Raw genomic sequence first — 23,867 nt, 5'->3', positions numbered from 1 at the left:
CCACAGATTATTGTAGTAAATTTACCATCTGTTCATTAGTTTTACAACTCGTTTGTAAAATAGCTGTAGGACTAATTTGCGGCATGTATGTAAATATGTTATATCTTTATATTCACCAATATTCTTTGTGAATTTATGTAAAAAATGTGTATCTCATAGTAAATTTACATATTCATTGTAAATTTATTTTTTAAAATAGCCAACTTCTTATACTATTACTATACCGGGTGCGTCTCAAAAGTAGCTCACCCCTATAACTTTTTTATTTTTTAGCATATGACATAAATTAGGATTGATTGACGTATTCATTTGTCTTCGGTCGCATCCTGTTTCACCGGAAATGACTACAACTTTTGATTTTTAAATGGCACCCTCGTTATTTTTTACTTTATTCGATAGAAAATAAGACTCTGAATAGAATGACATATACGTCAACTTTTGACATTTTCGCATATGGTTTATTTGAAATTATAACTTGCGCTTCGTAACGAAAATTTGAATCGAAATATCAAGTGTGTAGTATCAAATAATTCGTAAAAAAATGCTTTTTCCAAATATGCTAATGAGCCACACTCGTTCCATTTGAAAAAAATGAGATATGATTAAAAATACGATTTCAGCATTTTCTAGCTGGCCAGGACAAGACACTAATTATATTGTGACACTATTGTATACTGATTAAGAATTAGTATACAATAAACAAAACCGAGGGGTGTCTCACTGTTGGAATTACATGTACATTTTCTTGGCAGTCGCTGGCAGTCTTTGGCAGTCTTACGGCAGTCGCCTATAATTACATGGCAATCATAGGCAGTCGATCGGGAGTCGCTTGGCAGTCGCTAGGCAGTCGCGGCAGTCACTGGCGGTCGCTAGGCAGTCGCGGCAGTCACTGGCAGTCTCTTGGAATTCAGAAGTCAATCGGCAAATTTCGGGATGTTTTGTATAAAAACTTGTCAATTTTGAAGCAAATATATATATATATATATATATATATATATATATATATATATATATATATATATATATATATATATATATATATATATATATATATATATATATATATATATATATATATATATAAATACCCAACTTGGGAATTCTCGAAGCGGCCGATCTGTTGCACGAAGAGGTTAAAGCATCTAGTCGCCAAGAATATCTTAAAAGGGTTAGAAAAATATTAAAAACCAAATTGAATGGAGGAAATAGTATCAAAGCCATAAACACTTGGGCAGTTCCGGTCATAAGATACACTGCAGGAATAATAAATTGGACACAAGCAGAACTTGAAGAACTTGACAAAAGAACAAGAAAAATCATGACAATGCACCAAACATTGCATCCCAAGAGTGATATCGACAGGCTTTACATTTCGCGACGAATAGGAGGAAGAGGACTTGTCCAAGTGTTACAAACTCTGGAGGGGGAGAAAATAAGCCTAAGCCAATATCTCAAAACAAGTCGTGAGAAACTAATCCGTGAGATATTAAAAGAAAATATCTTAAATGTAAAAGAGGACAACAAGAAAATATACAAACAAAAGATTATATGAGCTAGAATAGCAAACTGGAATAATAAACCCCTCCACGGTAGTTACGCAAGAAATATTAAAGAAAACGCAGATGATAAAAAATCATACCAATGTATATCGAATGGGACAACCCGCAAAGAAATAGAAGCAGCCATCTTTGCAGCACAAGATCAAGCCTTCACAACAAATGCAATTAAATGCAGAGTACACAAAACGACAGATGATCCAAAATGTAGACTCTGTAGAGATAAAGATGAGACCATTGACCACCTAGTGTCAGGATGCAGTAAGATCGCACAAACGGAATATAAGAAAAGACACGATAACGTAGCCAGCATGATCCATTGGAACATCTGCAAAAACATCGGCGCCCCAGTAAAGAAAAACTGGTACAACCACCACCCAGGGAAGGTGGTTGAAAACGATAGGGGAAAAATACTTTGGGACTTCCGAATCCAGACTGACAGACGAATTGAACACAATACGCCGGACATCGTGGTGATAACCCAAGAAACCATCAATATAATAGACATAGCCATCCCTGGAGACCCCCGAGTGAGAGATAAGGAGATCGAAAAAATCAATAAATACCAGGAGCTGGGAAGAGAAATGACCCGCCTATGGAGAAAACCATTCTCAGTCATCCCAATTGTCATAGGAGCCATGGGAGCCATCACGTCGAATTTGGGGAAACACCTTATTGACCTCGAGATCATGGAGTTAAGCACCGCCCAGCTCCAGAAAACAGCGATCTTTGGGACAGCGCAAATATTACGCAAACACTTGCGGAGTTCTTAGGCCTCTGGTTGAGACCCGAACCTGCAAAAATCCATCATCAACCGGCAAACAACACAATGAAGCCGTGACATTCTTAACGAATGAATAATAAAAAAAAAAATATATATATATATATATATATATATATATATATATATATATATATATATATATATATATATATATATATATATATATATATATATATATATATATATATATATATATATATATATATATATATATATATATATATATATATATATATATATATATATATATATATATATATATATATATATATATATATATATATATATATATATATATATATATATATATATATATATATATATATATATATATATATATATATATATATATATATATATATATATATATATATATATATATATATATATATATATATATATATATATATAGGTAGGTATATCAAAAATGTTTTGGTTTTGTTTTTCTAACGTTTTTTGGAACAAAATGTTAAACAGAAAAGTTATAGGGAAGGTTAAGTAGCACATTTTAAAATGACTGTAGAGTATACAGGGTACTTCAAAGAATGTTTGGATTTGTGATTGTTGATTGTCGTTCGGATATAACATATATTTTTAATAAGAATACCCTATTTTTATTTTAGAATTAGATTCTACCTACAATTCGGTAACTTTTTTGCATATCGAAGGTCACAGTGCAGTAACTCGTATCATTTTTTAAACATACCCAATTTTATATTAAATTATTATAATTTTTCTTAAACGAATTATCTTATAGAGCCGAGATATCAATACTTCAATATCAAATTAAATATTTTGAATTATTTTTGTGAAAATATCGCAAAAATTGTTTTAAAAAATAATATAATTTTATTAGAAAATCATACGAGATCCATGCCTTGTGACCCAGCTTGTGACCCTCGATATGATATTATATGTATATTAAAATTAATAGATTTTGTAATAATTCAATTAGTTTAGAGAAATGTTAGATTTCGATATGGTAAAAATTATCAGTGACGCAAAATTCGTAGATTCTATCAGAAAAAATTATAATACATACTTTTTTACTGGTACGACTAAAGCTTGATTTTCATGCATCCGTTGTCCGACGATACGTTGATACGATATTAATTTCATTGGTTGTATTTAAAGGCTTCGATTGGTTAACCGTTTCTAACCAATCGAAGTCTTTAAATTCAACCAATAAAATTAATATCGTATCAACCATCTATATATGATTCGAGGATAACAATTATAAAAATTTTGGCGTAGGAGTAAATCTCGAAGTAAATGGGTCCAAGAAAGTTGCCTAATCAGGGAAAAAATAAAATTCTTATAATTTTCATCTTCGTAATTGGAAGGCTATTGTTTATTTCTTCTATTGAAATTTCGTAGTTGGTAAAAAACGCGCCATAATTACGCAGCGACTGCGATTTAACTGGTCGCTCAGTCGAGACGCAGCCGATGTGACTCGATCACCGACGATTTCAGTCCGGACGCACCAGCGATTTAGTATTAGTATACAAACTACATACCTGTACCTGATCCTGTACCCTAGAAGTTCCCTATAGTTTGCTTCTGGGGTACAGATACGTTGAAGCAGTCGACAGTCGTAGCCGTCAGTAAGTAAGTAAAAACAAAAACATTACTTTTCATGTTGTTGCATTATTCTGTATGTATTACGAAAACATTTCCAAAACACCTTTTTACGTAGAATTTAATGATTTAAGTAAAATTTTTATTTCGAGTTATAACAAGAAAAATTGATTTTTTATTTGGGACACTCTGGGAATATTTTTAATTAAATGAAAATAACTTAAAATTACCTTTCCAAAAATATAGCACACTTAATATTTTGTTATAGTCCCCGTTGAAATACAGCTTTTATAAAAGTTCGTCACTTTTATCTAGTAGGCTGTGGACCTCTTATTGATCATCTGCCCCTAATCGAAAAACAAAAATTATACAAGGTCTTTCAAAAAATATGTGCCATCATGTGCTTTTCATACCAACATAGTTCCGATTCTGCTTTGTTTCGTAGCTACATGATGTTAAAGTCTTAATAATCTTTCGATTTATTATAATTTCCTTCCGAGTACTTTTAGTGATTTTAATGGAATTTTGAGGGTGTTACTATGTTACATATTTTAATGCTAAAAAAGTGTTAATAAATGCATCAGGGACGTGCATGTGGGTTATCACTGGGATATTTTCAAAAAAAACATGTACGCCACTAACTTTTTTCGTTTGATATCAAAATTGTGTAGACCGTTTAATGCCAATTAAAAGTTATCTCTTGATATTTTGCCCACTTCGGCCTCCTGGATGAGATAAACGCAATTTTATTAATCACAATTAATAAAATTAATAAATTATATGTTTTACCTAATTTATTATTAAATATTATTACTGTTAGTTACCATTACGATTAGTCCAACACACAGTAATTTCAAATAAAAAAATAATGATATTTAAGATAATTATTACAAAAAAAATAATTTTAAAAAGTTTTAACACCCTGTAATTATGAAACTATGCATTTCCATAGCAATGTTTATAATAACTTTTTTCATATTTTTTGAGGAGGAATCAAAAAGTACTTTTTAAAACTTTTGCAAGTTAATGATATTAAATTTTTATAAAGGTTGCTATTAGACTTGAATCAAATGAAAAGCGAAATGGACAAAATATGAAGAGACAACTTTTAATCGGCATTAAACGGCTTACACTATTGCGCTAACAAGAGAAAAAAAGGCAGTGGAGTACATGCTTTTTTTAGAAAAATATTCCAGAGAAAACCCATATGCACGTCCCTGGTGAATATGTTGACACTCTTTTAGCGTTAAAATATATCGCATTAATAGTAATTTTTACCCTCAAAATTTCATTCGAATCGCTAAAAGCACTTGGCAGAAAATTACAACAAATCGAAAAAATATTAAGACTTTAACACCCTGTAGCTACAAAACAAAGCAGAATCGGACCTATGTTGATATGAAAAATAAATCTAATTTTTACGTGACGAATCTGCCCACGAAAGATGGCAGATGCTTTTTGAGTGTCCCAGAAATAAGTGCAAGTAATTCAACTGGTAGTATAGTTCAACCCCAGAAACACGCCTATGAGGTTTTTTTCACGAAATTTTTTTTTCAAAATTTGAATTTTTTTTAGTTTTTAATTAAAAAACATAATTTCTTGATAATAGGGCAACATAGGTATTAGATTAAATTTACAAAAAAAAATCCAGAAAAGATCCAGCGATTCTCAAAATATTAGCAAAAAATCATGTTTTTTCGAAATTTTCAAAGTAAAATAACTCCGTTATTTTGGACTTATTTGAAAAACGAAAAAGAGAAAATATGTTTCTTTTATCGAGATTTACCACCCCTTAAAATACTTGCGCTTATTTCTGGGACACCCTGTATATTCGAAAAAATCGAAAACGAAAACATATTTTTCCAGCAAGACAAGGCACCGCCTCAGAATGGTGAAGTTATCAGCAAATTTTTGCAGCAAATTTCGAGAATAATTAAATAGCTAACCAAGATCCCAGGCGTTGGAGATCGAGGCTAGCGGCGCGGCGGACTTATTTCCTATGGATTTGTATTTTTGCGGAAGAATAAAGGTTCTTATTTTTAAATTGCCCATATATAATCTAGACAAGAATTAGAACTACTTATGCGAGGGTATCTTTTATCCCCACTGAGTTAATTAATTCCTAGATAGGGGTGAGCCATTTTTGAGACGCACCCGGTAGAGTAACAACAAATTAAAATATTTTATTATAGCGAATTTACAATTACTTTTGTAAATTCACAAAGCGTTAGTAAATATTAACAAATTTAATAAAACGCGTGTTTATAATTATAATGGTTAATAAAAAGTCACAAAAGAATAAGGTTAATAAAAAGTCACAAAACAGAACTGTGGAATGAAGATCGTGTCATTTTATATGTAAAATTATATGGGAAATATCATCGATTCGTCAGTTCATGATGCCAACTGAACGCCGTTTATTGTTTCGATCATACGGTTTAAGGTTGATTCTCACTATACCTTCCATATCAGCTCCCTTCCGTTTCCCTTCCGTTTACATAACATATTATATCATGTAAATGAATAGGACAATGCACACTATCCGTTCCGTTTCCCTTCCGTTCCATGTCCTTTCCTTCCATAATTTTTTTGGCGGACGGACTGAAGCGTATCGAAAACAGCGTTGTCAAGTTCTTACATTTGTACCAGCTCTGTTAAAATTTTGCTGATATTTATTTATTCTTTCGCCTTTTAATTAAATCTATTACCTTTTTAAAAAGATAGAAATTTTTGAAATAAAACTTTCGTAATGATATAAATTGTACAATAAGAAGTATGCAACTGATACGGAACGAAAGCTTACGTATAGCGTCAATACAATAAAAATACGGAACGAATATGGAACGGATATTGAATGGAAACGGAAGGTATAGTGAGAATCAATCTTAAAGATTGATTCTTTCTATACCTTCCATATCAGCTCCCTTCCGTTGACATAAAATATTATATCATGTAAATGAATAGGACAATGCACACTATCCGTTCCGTTTCCCTTCCGTTCCATATCCTGTCCTTCCATACATTTTTTTGGCGGACGGACTGAAGCGTATCGGAAACAGCGTTGTCAAATTCTTATTTGTACCAGTTCTGTTAAAATTTTGCTGATATTCATTTATTCTTTCACCTCTTAATTAAAACTATTACCTTTTTCAAAAGATTCAAATTTTTAAAATAAAACTTTCGTAATGATATAAATCGTACAATAAAAGTATGGAAGTGTTATGGAACGGAAGCTTACGTATAGCGTAAATACAATAAAAATACGGAACGGATATGGAATGGATATGGAATGGAAACGGAAGGAATAGTGAGAATCAATCTTTATGCTTCCGTTCCGTATCAGTTCTATACTTTTTATTGTACATTTTATATCATTACGAAAGTTTTATTTAAAAAAATTGTATCTTTCGAAGAAGGTGTAGTATATTTAATTAAAAAGTGAAAAAATAAATAAATATCAGCAAAATGTTAACAGAGCTGGTACAAATAGAACCTGACAACGTTGTTTCCGATAGGCTTCAGTCCGTCCGCCAAAAAAATGTATAGAAGGAAAGGATATGGACCGGAAGGGAAACGGAACGGATAGTGTGCATTGTCCTGTTCATTTAAATGATGTAATATTTTATGTAAACAGAAGGAAAATGGAAGGTATAGCTGATACGGAAGAGAAGTGTCTAGCCCTAGCAGTCAACTATTAAGCTTGACCAATCAGGTTGGTTAGCGTGGTTATTTGGAGAGTGTTAATTCATTTGTGTTTGTCAAAAACTCGTAACGTGATTGGTCGGGCTTAATAGTTGCCTGCTAGGGCTAGACACAAGTATACGGAAGTTATAGTGAGAATCAACCTTTAATCGGTATTCTTTTAATTTTCATTTTGCGTCTAGATACACACGAATATATTTGTAGCAGTAATTTCCTCCTAGCCTATATTGCGGTCTAGTGTGCCAGTTCAGAATGAAATTCGTTACAGTATACTGACAAGCTGGGTATAAAACTCAATGAAAATTCAATCTGTTTAGCACTTAAATTGAGTCGACCCAAGCAGAATAGAAAGTGTATCATCATCCTCCATCTGTGGCAAAGGAAATATATGAGAACAGAGAGAAACATTATTTATTGACACTCAGTTGCTAATATAAAATATAGTTACGCATAATTTATGATATATCTAGTTATGTTACGAAAAGTGAGTTATCGTTTTCAATATTTTGGTGTTTAACAGCGGAATAGCGTGGCGTCAATACAAGGGGATGCAATAAGTAACTGCAATTAACATTTTACCGTCACAATAAAGTTTTTAATTTTGAAGTTACAAAAATAAAATATACGAAAAAAGCCACAGGTAAAAAAAATAATCAAACCAATTTAAAAAAAGAACTAAATTTAGATAAAAACAAAGGTGATCGTATCTGTTAGATTTTAAATTTTAAAATTAGTATCAATTCTTCTAGTATGCATATTTGCGAAAACTCTTATTACATTTTACTTCAAATGAAGAAGAACGCATACTCTCTACTATCGAATCGTTCGTGGCGACACACGACCATATTTTTTATTTTATACGGCGGACGAGATGTGTTTATGAAATCGCATCACCCATCGACTAAAACAGCGAACAGGAAACGTAATCGCGGCCGGCCTAGGCTCGCGTTCGGCGACTTTCAAGATGTAGATCTTAGCATTATCTATAAAGCGCGACCAATAGACACATTAAATAATTGCAATTCAATTTAATTATTTCAATAAGTTTACTGATAATTTTAATTTATTATAGGAGAGCCCAGTGCCTTTTGTTAAATAAAAACGTCACGCATCACCCACATCAATGGAAGCTTCGAAGCTATTTTTGACATTTGAAATTAATTTCATTGCAGTAACGATGTGAACGTTTTTAATAAGGTATTCGCAGAATCGGAAAACACTATTACAGGGTAGAGAATAAGAGCAAGAAATCGCAAACAGCGATTCAATTGCAGCGATTTTAAAATCGCAATCGCAAACTGCGATTGCAATTTCTTCTGTTTCCGAGTTTCGATAGGCAACCAGTATTACTATAGCTGCAATTTGCGACTTTGTTGCTATTGTGATTTTGTAAACTGGGACCGTGATTTCTCTCTGCGAGTCTGAATTTTTAGGAGTTGCGATTTGCGATATTGTTGCGAATGTAATTTTATGGTCTATTGAAGCATTTTATAGTAAACTGTGACCCTTGTATCTTCTACGAGGCTGCGACTCAATTTTCTCTCTGATATTATTTATTTATAGAGAAGGTATTATTTTCTAGGGCTACGATTGGGGGTAATATACCGGGTGTTTCTCCAGAGTGGTTCACCCTATAACTTTTTTATTTTTTCTGATACAAAAAACCAGATTTGGTATATATTAGTATATAACATAAATTAGAATTGATTGACGTATTCAATTGTTTTTAGTCACCTCCTGTTTCATCACAAATGACGACAACTTTTGTATTATTCATAGAAACTTACACTCTGAATAGAATGATATATATGGCAACTTTTGACATTGTCGCTTAAAAAAATCGTATTTTAAATTTAATTCTAAAATCTCATGGTTGTGTTAAAAACACTAATTTTAATCAAGATGCCTTGGAAAAATAGATTTGTTCGTCTATTGTTTTCCGCGTTCTGACCATTTAAAAGATGCCCAAATCGTATTTTTAATCATATCTTATTTTTTTCAAATGGAACGTGGGTAGCTCATTGGCGTATTTAAAAAACGCATTTTTTTACGAATAATTTGGTTTGGTAAATATTAAAATCGCAATCGCAGGTTACAGTTGCTGCGATTTAAAAATCGCAATCGCAGTTTCAATTGCGATTGGAAAATCACAGTTTTGCGCATCTCTATTACAGGGATTGCTAATGATTTGATGAATTTAGTGTGCAATCCTGTATTAATATAAAGTATGTAATTTTAAATTGTAACATAAATGTGTCAAGTAGGTAATTTCCCCTGATTTATAAATATTATTTTGATGAAGAAATTATAAAAAGTGACATACAAATGCAGATAAACCGATATTACAAAAAAGTATAGATGACAATATAATTGATAGCACAAATTCACATTTTTATATTTATAACTACTATAAAGGGAACCCCTAGCGATCAAGTGGTTTTTGTGAATGACATCACACAGACATGACAAACAACAATACAATACGATATGAATGTGCACATACGAATATGTTTGTGTACAAAATTGTTTTATCAACAAGAAAATAGAAAGAAGCTTTAATCACAATTATATATTTCTAAAGGTACTGTTACGGGCGAGAATTAAGGGGCTCAGTTCATTAGGGTGAGTTAATGTATCAGGACTGTGGGCACTCACCTTTATTCCCGTTCTGGACTCGTATTTGTTGTCTTTTTGCTTTTAAAACACTTGAGGATAGCGCGCGCTTGGAGGTGTACACTGTGTACTCGGCCGATCTTGTCACGCTGCGTACTCGACTACGGCTACGTACCCACTCAGGTTTTTCGGGTAAAGGATGGGAGGAAGGGATAGAATCCAACAGGTACTTTTTAATATTTTGATTAATTTACTGAAAACAGCTTAAAAATACTGTCTGCTGTACAGATTTGATACAAAAAATTTACAAAAAACAAAAATAAGATAAATTAAGAACTATAAAAAACTAAAACTAAAAACTAAAAAAAAATTCAAAAAATTTTTGAAAAAATTCCAAATTTTGAAAATCTTTTTTTCGCGAAAAAAACTCGTTAATAATCGTGTTTCTGGGGTGGAAATGTACTACCTCCAAAAATATTTGCACTTATTTAAGGCTCACCCTGTATAATAACAACAATAGAAACAAATAACAAGTACCTATACAGGGTGCTACAAATTCGAGGTACGAGCATTGGTATCTCGGTAACCGTAATAGATACGAACATATGGTTAAATTGGGGCAAAGTTGCGCTTTGTGATGTTCACCCAGATGCCATCAAAAAAGTTTTAAAAATTTCAAGGATTGCTGAGTTTTTTGGAAAAAACGGATTTTTTTGAAAATCAATTTTATTTTTTCCTGTCGTTACTTTAAAGAAAATCAAAAAACTAATTGCACATTCTCATAGCCACTTTATTAGGGCTATCTGATAGTATTTTTAGAGATACAGAGGCCAACTTAATTTTTTTAAATACGGACCTGCATTTTTTATTTGCGGTTTTGAAAGAACTCAGTCTCCTGAGCACAATGATATGCCACACTTTATACTTTTTTTTTGTTTTTGGTACGTTAACAACAAAAAACTATATAATTATTATTTAAAATAATTTCAAGTCGGACCCTGTTTTTTTAATTATTTTATCTAATTATATTCATCGTAATATACATATTGATCAGCGCTAATTATCACTGAATAAGGAAAATCAAGCCAATTGGAAGATTCAAATAAATTATATCCAGGTCAGCAATTTAAAGATATTATTTTTATTTGTTTTATTGTGAATTTAAAATCTCAGTGTGCGATCTAATAATATTAGCGATATAATATATAACGATCTAATTCTTATACTTCCGAAAGCATTTTGTACTCTTTATTCTAAATGTTGAGATGTATTGATTTCACTTTTACAAATGACGTGAAGTAATGTATTCATTTGTATATTATTTTTTATTATTTTATTGCATTTGATTTTCAATATTCAATGTTTTACCCCACGTCATTTTTAAGTTTGAAGGTTTATCGATATTGTAACGATGAATAGATTAAATATTTAAAAAAAACAGAGCCGGGCTTGAAATTAGTTTAAATAAATTGTGTTCAAATTCCTGAAACCAAAAATAATATTAAGTGTGGCATATCATTGTACTCAGGAGACCGAGTTCTTTCAAAATCCGAAATAAAAAATGCAGGTTCGTATTTAAAAAAATTAAGTTGACCTCTGTATCTCACAAATTAACAGCTAATTTGAAAATCTAAAAAAACAGATCAGATAGCCTTCATAAAGTAGCTATGAGAAAGTGCAATTAGTTTTTTGATTTTCTTAAAAGTAACGACAGGAAAAAATAAAATTCATTTTCAAAAAAATCCGTTTTTTCCAAGAAACTCAGCAATCCTTGAAATTTTTAAAACTTTTTTAATGGTATCTTGGTGAACATCCCAAAACGCAACTTTGCCCCAATTTAACCATGTTCGTATCTATTACGGTTACCGAGATACCAATATTCGTACCTCGAATTTGTAGCACCCTGTATAATAACCGATATTTAAACAAAAAATAATCCACAGTAATAGTCTAATTATCACATGATTAATTTTACTCAGCATAAATTTAAAATTGCATTGTTAAAGAGTCACTATGTCCAAAAAAAATAAATAATAATTGTAATAATTAAACTTTCGTAAAAATATAAAAATAAGTAAATTAAAAAATATATACGACTTTCAAACTCTAAAAGTCGCAATATTATTACTAAAAGAGAGATATTTTCGATTGAAAGGCATAACTCACTGCCACCATATTGTAGTCAATGCAGCGCTCCCTTTAAAACTCCTCTCAAATATGTTTCAAGAGGGAACTTCAACATAATAGCTTTTAGTAAACGTCTGCTTTAGAAGTTTTTCAAAGATATTTTATCCTTTTTTTTAACCAACCCATTTTCTTTTTCTCTTAGAGCTTATATTACTTTCTATCCATATTTAGATAAAATATTTATAAAACATATACCAAAATGCGAATTCCAATATTCTGAATTAAAGTGGAATTGGTAAAATTGAACATAACAATCTTCAAAGAATAAAAATAAAAGGCTTGATGTTGGAATAAGATGATATAGTTAGATCGTGCTGTCTTCAGCTAGATCCGACGAAGATATGTGACTATGTATATACATATCTTTGAATGTGGTAGATAATGATTCATTATTGATATTGATATGAAAAGAATTTCAGACTTCCATTGTCGTCACAAATTTTATTTATTCTTTTATTTTTATTTATTTTTTGAGAGTTATATCAATACTAAAATAAAAACACAAATAAGTTTTGATTGCTTAGTTTTTTTCTCGTGATTCAATTTTTCTTTCAAATGTTAATACGAATTTGATTACTCTAGATGCATTAATTTTAGAATTAAATATATCTAATGGATATATTGACAAATTAAATTTCAAAATCCTGGATCGTAAACCATATGTAATCAAATCAACACAACATTCAGTAGTAAGTGGATAGAGTTTTCTACAGTATTGAAAAAAAACAATTCTTTTGAATTGTGGCTGCTTTAAACGCCAAAGACTGATGTGATTTTCATATGCCAAGCATTAGAATAACATGAGAAAGCAGGAACGGATTACAGGAATTTATTTTAGGGGGGGGGGCAAATAAAAAGTAACGTAGAATAAGCTTTTTACGGCGCCATTTTTAACTCAAAAGCCTAATATTTAAACCCTTTGTATCCGCCACTGTGACAAAGTAATAATGCTTGCAAAATATTTCTGAGCTAAACCAATGCATGAGTGTTTGAACAAATGATTTCTTCATGGTTGAAGGGCTACAACTCCTGCATAACGTGTATTGCTTAGGCTCTCCTTGTTACGTATACGCCGACGTGCATTTTCGATAACAGAAATATTCAGATTTTTTTCTGAGAGAGTCTAGAACATGTCTAGAAGGCCATGCTTTCTGCCTGGATAAGACCGCGCAAGGACCGTTTCCAATTCACTGGTCTACTATCACCCCCCTGCATCTACCCTCATTGAATTGACAATGGGATTCTGCGTTCCGAAATCAAATGAACGCTTTACTTATTCTACACTTTTTATAGACTTTCAGATATTTAAGTATTATCTATTTTTATATATTTAACAAAATACAAATTAATAGTACACTGTAATTAATAAAGCTATAAAATTAATAATTAAAAAAACATCTGCATAATTTTAATTCTTCAGAAAAGCATCTTTCTACATATTTGAATTAGCATCCCTGAATATGTTTTTACACAGTTTATAATTTTTGACAAGTTAGAAAATGGTTCCGAATAAATTCTGCAGCAACATTACCAACAGAAAATCTGCCTATAACTTACTGCATACCGATCTTGAATCCTAAAATTCTTTTATTTATAAATACAGCAATTTTAGGCGGGCCAAGTCTTTAGCAGACCAAGCATGTTACGGGTGAAATTCGCAGACTTGATATGAAGTATCAGATTTATATGTACCAGATTGATAGGTCATATCACATTTTTTCAATTTAAAAAAACCGACCGAATGATAAAGTCAGTGGACTTGTAACGTTCATTCTTTCTATGTGGCAGTGTATTTTCAGATAGACATTTCATCATCATCATCATTTTCAGCTTACTCAACCATTTCCAATTATGGTGTAGCCTTTTGTAATTATTGCACTCATTGTTGTCTGTTGTTAGCTTTGCGGGCCCAAGTTATCCCTAATAATTTCCTAATATTATGGTCCCATCTTAGGTTCGGTCTCTTAATTCCTCGTGAGTACCATGCTGTAATTTTTGTAGTCCATCTGTTGTCCTTTCTTCTTGCTAGGTGTCCTGCTCATTGCCATTAGACGGATTTGACTCTGTGGATTAGATCTATTACCTGGATCTTTTGTAGTTTTCTATTCTTTTATGGTCTCTCTTGGTTATTCCCCGCATATTTCGTTCCATTGAACGTTGTGCGACCTGCAGTTACCTTATAATATCCGTTTTAAGAATGCATAGGTCATGACTATACATGCAAAAGGCAAAAGGTAGTACTGGTTGCTCGGTGTAGTACACTACAGTGGTTGTAGTTCACATTGGCCGAATGTTTTCTTGTTTAGATAAAATGACATTCTAGATTTGAATATGATTGGGTTTCTTCCATAAGTACTCCATGCTAACTTAATTCTTCCGTTGATTTCTGGTAGTAGAGATCCCGATCTGTGTATTAGTTGTCCCAAATATATTCTTCTACAATATCCTGTGTTGTATTATTTATTAGAATGTCTTTTCTTTCCACTAGTTTGTGGTACGTTACTTAATTTTTTGCTAAATTCATTTTGAGGCCCACTTTATTGCTGGCTGTATTTAGTTAATCAATTTGTGCTTGTAGTGTTGTAGGCAATTAGGACTATGTCATCAGCGAATCTCAGATGGTTAAGATATACTCCATCTATTTTTAATCCTTTGTTGTTCCAGTCCAGTTGACAGAGGAATTCTTCTAATGTCGAGTTGACATTTGTCTATATAAAAACTACTATAAAACGTCGAATTTTGTCCCAATCTAAAATATTTAATCGGGCAAAGATCTAATTGGCAGGCCAAGTCCTCAGATCAAAATAGGAGAGTTTTGGTACGTGACAGGCGTGCGCAAGTCCGCGCGCCAAATCGGCAAGCCATATCTTCTGGTATATGGAAGGCTAATTCGCTGAACCTTCACTGACTTGTAATGTAAAACTCAAAAAGATTTGCTAAAAACCTGACAGTCGAGTGGAGCACTTTTGTTATATTATAAAACAATATACGTACATATTTGCAAAAGCCATCATATTAAACCAAATACACTATAATATATTTATAGCTCTGTAAACGACCACCTAGATATATCTCATAAAAAAACTCATCACTAAATTAGCCAATAAATTTCTCTAATTTGTTTATTTTCCATATTATATGTGACGACAGCGCGTCAGTCAAATGGCGTAACATAATATGGGAAAATATACCTACACACACGCGCTCGGTATTAATAACGGTTAATTTTTCTAAAAACGTTCCGATAGACGTTGATTAGAATCGTGAGAAAATGAAGGAAAAAATGGTAACGGACGGCCGTCACACAAATTTCCCAGTTTGTTTTCTTTAGAAAAGTGTCGCTTTCCGAAAAACAATTTAATTAATTACGGCCGTTTGTTGTCTATAACCGGCTCGATCGATGTCTCTCGAAAATTAACAAAAGATATTTTTAAAGCCCTCAAAGTAACCTTATCAAACTTAGAAGGAAATAAATATCTGCGTGTGTTCAGAACCGGGAAATCTCGGTACCGAAATACCGGGAATTCCCGGTTCTTTTGAGACATCACAGAACCACTCGAAATTATTAATTCCCGGTTCTTTCGGTACTTTCGGCAAAGCTTTCGGTTATCGGAGTCGTAAATAATAATTAAGAACATATTTTTTGTTACGTGCGAAAGACTTTTGATACTTTCTAGCAGTTGAAATCAATCTCTTACTGTTACTTCTGAAGTTATTTTGAAGTTTCTATAATGTTTATTAGCAATTATTGAAGTTTAAATATATTATCTTATTATTTAGTATAATATTGCTAAATGTATTAGATATATTTTTTTATGTTATGATTGGTTTGGTTTCGTTTGATTTTACGATGTACTTAAACAGGCCTTAAACGGTAGCCTACTAAAATGCCGTTAATAGATATTGTGACGTCGTTCATGTCGGCGGAAAGTAATGCCTAGCCATAAGCATTTTGCAAGAGCACATGTGGCTCCGTGGCTAAGGCTATCGTTCGTGAGCGAATGATCAAGGGTTCAAATCTCACGCCGACCAAGAATATTTTATATTTTTTTTTGCTTATAGCGTGATCTTATTGCATTGGTTTCACTCTTTTTTGTTGGATTGGTTTAGTTATTTGGCGGGTTGGTTAGCGTGGTTATTTGGAGGGTGTTAATTCATTGGTTAGTTGGTGAGGTTGGTTGGTTTTTACTAATTTATATTTGTTTTTTAATTTTTTTTATCAGTGTCGAGGTTAGTTGCGTTGGTTAAGTTGGATATTTGGTGGGGTGGATAGCGTTGGTTAGTCCTAATAAAATTTCTATATTTCATAAAGCCGTCAAGTGCGTCACATCAACGACGTCATACCTATTAACGGCATTTTAGTAAGCTACCGTTTAACGCCAGTTTAAGTAGAGCCTTGATTTTATAGGCATTTGATTATTTAATTGAAAATTAAGTTTTTTTTTCAAATTTAGTTAAGTTGGTTTCGAGTTTGGTTGATGTTGTTTGATGTAATTTTTAAGCTACCTATGTGTTTTCGTTTTTTTTTCTCTTGTGTTCATTTTGTTCATTTGTGTTCGCATGTTTACTTTCTCATGACTTAATAATTTGATATTATTTTCATTTGAAACTCAATTTCTTATCGGTTTTATTTTTAAGAACCATCCCTTGCTTGCTGATTGACGAACTCTACAATCCTTGAACGAAAATATTGTTGCGGACCTGTGTGAACCCGGTCTAAGCTGACTAATACGCTTGGCGTCGTTCAAGGACGAATGGACAAATCTCAGCTGTTCCCGATTATTCGGGAACTCTAGCTGTGGGTATAAAAGCCGGCGGCTGGGGCCTAAAGAGGGCAGGCTAGCGATTCTGTAAACATATTTCCTGTCTAATGACTCATCAATCGTATACAAATAGCATAGGCTAGACAGGAAATTTCTTGCTACGGAGCTTACAGAATCTCAGAGTACAGTTGACACGCGAAATTCAAAATAAATTCCTGTTAGATAAATAGTTAGATAAATTGTAAATAAGTTTGTAAATAGTTCTTTGAGTCTTTTATCATTATTGTTTTTGTTAATTAGTGTAAATAAATAGTGTTTAAATAAATAGTGTTTAATTAAATTGTGACTTTCTATCCACACGGAACCGACGAAAAACGTAACAATATTTTAGTACGGTTCTGGAAACTCTAATTAATACTACCAATTAGGATTCAGATCTTTTTGGCCATCACCCATCACAGATCCAAGCCTCGAAATTAATTCCCGGTTCGTTGAGGACTCGGTAACAATAATTAAAAATTTATTTTTTTCTTACATGAAAAAATCCTTTGAAACTTTTTTGATGTCGAAATCAAACTCTTCTAAATAAGTAATAATGCAATTTATTATTGTTCTTGCTTCTTTTCTCTTTGAAGTCCCTATAATATTTATCATGTTATGTTTTAATAGATATTTGCATTTTTAATTCAATGTTTTGATACTTTTTTTTAAAGTTTTTGTTTAGATTAATGTGAAATTTAAGTTACCTATACTTTTTTCTTTACTTATGTTCATGTTTGTATTCATGTTAATTTTCTCATGACTGATTACTGAATAATTTGATATTATTTTCATTAAAAATCTCAATTTTTTATCCATTTTACTTTGAAAAACCATTCCTTGTTTTCTGATTGATGAACTGCACCACCATTGAACAAAAATTAGTCAATACTGAAAGTACCAAAAAAACGGGAAACCCCGGTTCCTAAGAGGCGCGGTACCGAAATTCCCGGTTCCGAAAAACAGCTCCGGTTGCGGAAACCCTAGTAGATTTGAGCCATTGATTAGACTTATTATTTTTGTAATAGCAAGATACTGTGTGATCGAATAAATGTGCATCAAGTAGAGATGAGCAAAACTGCAATTGCGATTTTTAAATCGTTGCCACTGAAACCTGCGAATCCGATTTTGACATTTAAATATTGAACTAGGTATACAATTATTGTATATGTATGCTGCATGTACTTATATATTTAAAAGTTTAAAAGAGATGTGTTTATTGAAGTCAAACTTCTTTATGCGCGATGGGTGTAAAAATTCAAAGCCGAGACACACTAGCTAGCGAGAAAAAAAGTGGTAATAAGGACCGGCGCGCAAACACCAAAAAACATTTGATTTAACGAGAACTAACGCTCCGTATTCACTAGACTTTTTGAAAATCTGGTAAATAAAAAAGTTACCGCTCACCAGTGACTTTTTTATTCCCCAAGTTCAAATTAGTGCCTAGTTGACAAAGATTTTCGTGGAACAACAAGTGGGTAAAATTCTTATAAATATTTTAAATTCACTTTTTTTTAATCAATTTATTTGTTCCCTCATATAAAACATATATACAACACATAAATAATGTACAGCATATACATATCATAGAAGATCTGGGTGTCATCCTTCTTCATCTGTCGCAGCATCAGTGATCTGTTGGTACCAGATCCTGGCCAGATGGTATCGAAGGCATTCTTTTCTTAATTAATTTTGTCGTCGATTTCTGAATTTAGTGTATGGTTCTATTTAATATTAACCATTTAATCCTCTTCTTGAATTGTATAAATTTCAATTTTTTTACCTCCTCTGCTAAAATATTGAATGTTTGAATTGTTTTTGTTATTAGTCTCTGTGTTAATGTCTTATTTTTTACTTTATGGCTCTAATATGTGACTTTCTCCTAGTTTGGTAATTGTGAACTTCCTTGTTAGTATTTAATTTAATATTCATTTTTATAGTATTGTTTTTTATTTTATACAGCAGTAGCAAGCTATTAAAAAGTATTAATTGTTTTATATCTAGTTCTTGCACTGTATCAAAATGTGTGTTGGTGTTCTTTTGTGTAATTTATATATTAATTTTAAAATTTTATTTTGTCGACGTTGCAATGCATTTAAATCCTTTTCGGTCGTATTACTCCATATATTCATTAAATTAGTTCATCCTTGAGGTAAACAGTGCGTGATATAAAGATTTCCTCATGTTATTTGGTATCAATTTTTGAATTTTTATTAAAGCTGCAATTGTGAGTCCCATTTCAAATTATTTTGTATTGTTAACCCTAAATAGTTGAATGTTGATGTTTCTCGTAGAATATGGTTTTGTAGTTTTATTTGTAAGTTTAATTTTTGTTTTGTGGTTTTAAATATCATATATTCTGTTTTTAGCTCTTTATGGTTAGGAGATTGTTGTAGCACCATGTTTGCACTTTTTGCCAGTCTTTGTTGATGTTTGTTTCAAGGGTGTTCTGATCTGTTCCTGTATATACTAAACATGTATCGTCTGCATATCCATATATGACGCCATTTAATGCTAGTTCACAGAGATCGTTTGTATAAAGGATATACATGAGAGATGGTAGATTTCCTCCTTGCGGTCTCCCATATGGCGCCATGGTAGTTTTACTTTCAATATTTTCATGCAACTTTTTTGTGGTCAATTTTTTAAATAGCTTTCCGTTAGTTCTAGTATGTGCTGATTCACTTTGTATTTTTGTAATTTTTTATTTAATTTGTCTTTAGATATGGTGTCAAAAGCTTTCTTTAAGTCAATAAATACTACTACAGTAATTTTCTTTTTATTGAGATTATTTGTAATATTCTCAATTATATCTAGAACAACGGATGTAGTGCCTGATTGGGTCTGAAAGGCGTACTGTTGTTTGTATATTATATTGTTAGCTGATATATGATCTGACATTCTGTTGTGTATTAGTTTTTCGAATATTTTGTTGAGTGAAGAGAGTAATGATATTGGTCTGTAGTTTTGTAATTCATCTCGGTTTCCTTTTTTAGGTACTGGTATACTTTTTCGTTATCCACGGACATTCTTCTCGTCTTCTTATTTTGATAGTTTGTTCGTTTTAATCTATTATGTCTTTTATGGCTTTCGATAGTTGCTCAAAATCTTTTATATTTTTATTTTCCAGTTCTTCTAGATTCCTTTTGATGCCGCTTTCGAACCTTCTTGTTTTATTTAATATCTTGTAATCCTTTTGTGTTGCTTGTTTTGTTACTCATATTTATTCTATAGCATTATGATGTGATAAACCTGCTTTGATGATTTTTAGTTTTATTTGTTTTTTTTTTGAATATTCGTTATTATGTGATCCAAATTGATTTTTTTCCATAATATTGATATTAAAATCTCCCATGATTATATGGGATTTTCTTCTGTTTATTATATTGTTTTGAAGTGTGTCTTCCAATGTGTTAAAATTTACTTGTGGTGGTTTGTATATCAAGGTTATCGCTATATTTTGTGTGTTTAGTTTTACAGTTATAATTTCGATTTTATGTCGTTTTTAGTTTGAGGTCGGGAACTATTCTGACTACCCTCGTATCTGCTGGAAGTTAAAATAATTATTGTATACAAAAAGTTACTTCCGGAACGTTTTTAAAAGAAAGGTAAGCTTTTTAAATAAGTCTTAAATTACTTACATATAATTACAATAATATTTCGAAGAATCAAGATAAAAATATACCTATATGTATAGCTAATTTGATAACTGCAATATTTTTTTTTTAAACAAGACTACTTCTAAAATATTGATATGATAAGAATTTTTCTATTATTTATTCATCATAGGGTGTCCCAATATTCCGTGGACATGCATTGAACAACTACATATTTTTGGTTGGAGTGAAAATAAGTACATACCTACCTACATTGGACATAATTTAGTGGGCTATTTGTCCGTTGGCGGCATCAAACTATAAGAAAAATAAACACATTTTTTAAGATATCTTAAAAACCATTATTCCGATTTTAATGAGATTATGGTTGCCTATGCTTTAATTGTTAAGCCCTTTAACTTTTGATTTTGTTCAAAAAACAAGGAAAAGTAGGGGAAGGAATGCATGAAAATCAAGCTTTATACGAAGTTCGAAAGATTTTTCATCATAATAATAAAGTAATTTCAAAACTTTTTAAATGGTGGATTAAGAAAAAGTTAAAATTTAATTATAATAATGCTTATCGGTTCAAAAATGAGAACAAAAGAAATAAAACGGAAATAAGAAACAAAGCAACAAAACTTGGATACGAGATACCACAGTAAAAAAAAGTAAAAAGTTTTGCAATAAGCAGATATTGTGGCGAAAATGTCGTTAAGACAGATTAATCGTTCATTTACTTCTTTCAGATCACCACTCAAGTTTCTCATCTCCATCACAATCAGAATTTTCCGCAATAAATTCATTCTACCCGGCAAAAAAAACTTTTTTTTTCTGAAAAGCTGTTTTAAATATAGATTACTAGCGTGTACCAGCGACTTCGTTCGCGTCGAATTAATCATGGCTGTACTTAAACTGCCGTTAAACGGTAGCTTATTAAAATGCCGTTAATAGGTATGACGTCGTTGATGAGACGCACTTGACGGTTTTATGATATATAAGAATTTTATAGGACCTAACCGCTATCCACCCCACCAAATAACCATCAACTTAACCAACGCAACTAACCTTGACAATTGTAAAAAAATATAAAAAACAAATATTAATTAGTAAAAACCAACCAACCCCACCAAATAACGAACTAACCAATGAATTAACACCCTCCAAATAACCACGCTAACCAACCCGCCAAATAACTAAACCAATCCAATCAAAAAGAGTGAAACCAATACAATAAGATCACACTATAAGCACAGCTATAAGCAAAAAAAATATAAAAAGTCTTGGTCCGGCGTGAGAATTGAACCACGGACCTTCCGCTCACGAAGCAATAGCCTCAGTCACGGAGCCACAGGTGCTCTTGCAAAATGCCTATCGCCAGGCATTACTTTCCGCCGACATCAACGACGTCATAATATATATATTAACGGCATTTTAGTAGGCTACCGTTTAACGGCTGTTTAAGTACATCGATTAATCATTTGTAATGGTGATGATAAATCAAAGCAAGAATTTCCATTAACATACAAACTGGATAAAATTTTCTCACATTTATGTCAGCACGAGAAAAAACAATATGGCGATATTATTATATAACTTGGTAATATTTGAGGGGTAGTTTCATCTCGTTGGAATTTGACTTTCGAAAAATCCGTTTTCCAAAAATAAGCTTTTTCAAGCAGTCAAGCAGTTTAAGCAGAAACGTGGTTAAGAAATTACCCAACTTTTTGGAACACCCTGTATGATTTTTTAAAAAAATTTAAAATATGTAAACCAAACAAATAAATTATGCTTGTCCAAGCGTTTTCCCGAAAGACTAACCGTTTTTTAAATAACAAATATAGTAATATTTGAGGGGCGTTTTCACCCTCTTGGAATTTGAGATTCGAGGAATCCCTCCTTATGGAAACTCTATACCCCACAGTCAATCCGTTTGCCAAAAATCAGCTTTAAACGTCAAGCAGTTTAAGCAGAATCGTGATTACTCAATAGTCATATTTTATGAAACACCCTGTAGTAAAACAACAAAATAAAATATACGTGTTTAAGGGGTTTTCCGAAAAACTCACCGGTTTTTAAATAAAAAAATATTTTAATATTTGAGGGATAGTTTCACCCCCTTAGAAGTCGAGTTTCGAAAAATCCCTTCTTATCGAACCTCTACACTCTAAAATCAATCTGTTTTCCAAAAATCAGCTTTTTATGTCAAGCGCTTTAAGCAAGATCGTGATTAATCAATGACCAGATTTTTCGAAACACCCTGTATACATTTTTAAAAAAATTTAAAATATGTAAAAAAAACAAAATAAAATATACATGTTTAAGCGTTTTTTTCGGAAACTTTACCGTTTTTTAAATAAAAAATATTGTAATATTTGAGGGGTGGTTTCACCCTCTTGGAACTGGAATTTCCAAAAATCCCTTCTTATCGAACCTCTATACCCTAGAATCAGCCTGTATGCCAAAATTGAGCTGCTTACGTTGAGTGATTTGAGCAGGATCGTGATTAATCAGTATGTCAGTCACTTAAGGATTTTATATATTAGTATAGATTTCAATTAAATAAACCTAGCAATTTTTTTATTAGAGTATTTAAAAACAACAAATTTGTTTGACCTCTCGATTTCAAATTAAAAATTTTAATTACTCATATTTCAAAAATATATAACAGCTAATGGTGCCAAAATATTAAATAACCTTTTATTTAGTCTATTTCGTTTTAAACGTTTAATTAATTACTATATACAGGGTGTTCCTTACTGACATGCCAATATATTTAAGGGGGTGATTCTTTGACCTGTTCTAAAAAAAACTTCCTATGACTGTATGTCCTAAACATCTTAACTATTCAGATACAGGGTGGTAAAATTTTCCATTTTTTTTTTCAAAATATCTCTGATGTTATATCTGATACACGTCTACCATGCGTCAAAATCTACATATATAAAATGCTAATGTTTATCTGTATCGTCTCTACTATGAGACTACGTAACTAAGTACTCTCTACTGACTAAGTAATTGGTAGTAAACTGACTAAGTTGATTTTTTA

The 23,867-nt window shown here is 31.7% G+C and overlaps 1 protein-coding gene across 3 annotated transcripts in view; it reads left to right on the top strand.

The window, feature by feature from the left end:
• LOC115883925 (secretin receptor-like) overlaps positions 1 to 23,867 on the top strand; it is a 224,720-nt gene that overhangs the window by 181,025 nt on the left and 19,828 nt on the right. The window contains exon 1 of one of the 3 annotated variants that reach the window (XM_030902375.1): positions 3,879 to 3,948. The exons of the other annotated variants lie outside the window; for them this stretch is intronic. The gene's annotated coding sequence lies outside the window, so the exon portion shown is untranslated. Of the gene's footprint in view, positions 1 to 3,878; positions 3,949 to 23,867 lie in introns of those variants that run through there. 3 annotated transcript variants of the gene reach the window in all.

This window comes from Sitophilus oryzae, unplaced genomic scaffold (genome assembly GCF_002938485.1).
Source record: "Sitophilus oryzae breed Bouriz unplaced genomic scaffold, Soryzae_2.0 scaffold_111_pilon_pilon, whole genome shotgun sequence".
NCBI classification, from domain to species: domain Eukaryota; kingdom Metazoa; phylum Arthropoda; class Insecta; order Coleoptera; family Curculionidae; genus Sitophilus; species Sitophilus oryzae.
Note: the sequence above shows the minus strand (reverse complement) of the source record. Positions and strands in the feature narration are given on the sequence as shown.